This window comes from Schistocerca cancellata, unplaced genomic scaffold (assembly GCF_023864275.1).
Source record: "Schistocerca cancellata isolate TAMUIC-IGC-003103 unplaced genomic scaffold, iqSchCanc2.1 HiC_scaffold_1073, whole genome shotgun sequence".
Taxonomy (NCBI): domain Eukaryota; kingdom Metazoa; phylum Arthropoda; class Insecta; order Orthoptera; family Acrididae; genus Schistocerca; species Schistocerca cancellata.
This window is the reverse complement of record NW_026047072.1, coordinates 42501-45000: the sequence shown is the minus strand read 5'-3', so window position 1 is coordinate 45000 and position 2500 is coordinate 42501.

Here is a 2500-nt window from a genome sequence, read left to right as displayed (position 1 = left end):
CGCAATTTGTAACGCAATTTGTGTCTTAACCTAACCCACGTTGTGCCTTAACCTAACCCACGTTGTGCCTTAACCTAACCCACGTTGTGCCTTAACCTAACACACGTTGTGCCTTAACGTAACCCACGTTGTGCCTTAACGTAACCCACGTTGTGCCTTAACGTAACCCACGTTGTGCCTTAACGTAACCCACATTGTGCCTTAACGTAACCCACGTTGTGCCTTAACGTAACCCACGTTGTGCCTTAACGTAACCCACGTTGTGCCTTAACGTAACCCACGTTGTGCCTTAACCTAACCCACGTTGTGCCTTAACCTAACCCACGTTGTGCCTTAACCTAACACACGTTGTGCCTTAACGTAACCCACGTTGTGCCTTAACGTAACCCACGTTGTGCCTTAACGTAACCCACGTTGTGCCTTAACGTAACCCACGTTGTGCCTTAACGTAACCCACGTTGTGCCTTAACGTAACCCACGTTGTGCCTTAACGTAACCCACGTTGTGCCTTAACCTAACCCACGTTGTGCCTTAACCTAACCCACGTTGTGCCTTAACCTAACCCACGTTGTGCCTTAACCTAACCCACGTTGTGCCTTAACGTAACCCACGTTGTGCCTTAACGTAACCCACGTTGTGCCTTAACGTAACCCACGTTGTGCCTTAACGTAACCCACGTTGTGCCTTAACGTAACCCACGTTGTGCCTTAACGTAACCCACGTTGTGCCTTAACGTAACCCACGTTGTGCCTTAACGTAACCCACGTTGTGCCTTAACGTAACCCACGTTGTGCCTTAACCTAACCCACGTTGTGCCTTAACCTAACCCACGTTGTGCCTTAACCTAACCCACGTTGTGCCTTAACCTAACCCACGTTGTGCCTTAACCTAACCCACGTTGTGCCTTAACCTAACCCACGTTGTGCCTTAACCTAACCCACGTTGTGCCTTAACCTAACCCACGTTGTGCCTTAACCTAACCCACGTTGTGCCTTAACCTAACCCACGTTGTGCCTTAACCTAACCCACGTTGTGCCTTAACCTAACCCACGTTGTGCCTTAACCTAACCCACGTTGTGCCTTAACCTAACCCACGTTGTGCCTTAACCTAACCCACGTTGTGCCTTAACCTAACCCACGTTGTGCCTTAACCTGCTCTGTAATTGGCATATGACACGTTACATTAATCTAGTGTTGTCTAACCACAACCCTCTGAATATAGTTCGCTACTCGCACCGCCCACCCTCTTGTGTGTCGTTTCATGTTGAACACTTCGCAAGTGTTGCTTACTTTTTACATGCTCCCGCTGTACACTGTAATGTGGACAACTGCAGGATGTACATCGCCCCCCCCCCTCCACCCTGCCTTCGCACGCTGGTCGTTCAGGTGCTTGCGTGTTCAATGCCCTTCGCAGCTGTTCACTGGCATTCGCATGTCGAAGCGCTCAGTCTACGTCGTGGTACGGCCTGTGTCCACTGTCCGCTGATATCGTAAGCTTAATCCTCACATTGTACTGCACATAGGTCCGTATGTACTGAATGATACGCTGTGGCACATGTGTGACCGTACGACTGCGCCCAACAACAGCGAACCATACGGTCCAAATGTTGTGCACTCAGCCACGTGCCGTCTCCCCATAACAGCTACATTGCAGTGTGGTACGCCATAGAGACGTGTGGGAGTAACGGACGCCCTGGATGGCGATCAGCATGAGCCGTCTGTTGATGTAGTGGCGCGTGTATTCAAACGTAGTCGTCTCTTCTCACACAGTGTGATAGCATGGTGCACCGCGTTCCACATCTGCGACATGGTACAGATGCTGGTTGACAGTCGGTCTCGTAATGGACATCGCATACGTAGGGGGCCACCTCCCACGTGTTCTCTAGTCGTGCACATTTTGTTGCGTGTATGTGGGCAGACGTAGTGTGTCGTGACACCTAACAGACAGGTATGCAATAATCGTTGCATTTGCAAACTGGGATGGACGTCTACGTTTGCTGGTGACGTGACGCAACGCAAATGAACAACTGGTAAACCCATTGTGGTGCGGTTGTTGTTGCTGGAGGTAAATCAGTAAGGGCAAATCTGTGTGTGAAGCGATACGCGGCGGTGGCTGGGTGGGACCGTCCCCGGCCGGTGAGGGGGGGCCGCCCGGCGTGCTGGCCGCGCGGTGCGTGGGCGCACGCGCTACAGCCGGCTGGTGGGGGCGCCCAGTGGCAGGCGCGCCGGCCGACGGACGCGGCAGGCGGCGCAGCTGCGCGCCGGGGCACCCTGCGCGCGGCGCCGGGCGGCCAAAGTGGGTCCTCGCGGGCCCGGTGCGAAGCGCGGTGGACATCTGCAGTGTGCTGGTCCGACTGAGGACTGTGTGCGTTGAGGATGCGCCGCCGCCCGGCACTCGGCGCCGCGACGCCGTCTGCTGCTCGGTCGCCCCAGCGGTTCTCGCTGGTGGTTTGTATCGCAGTTGTGCAGACGTGTTGGCACGTGCGCTGTGCTGGGAGAG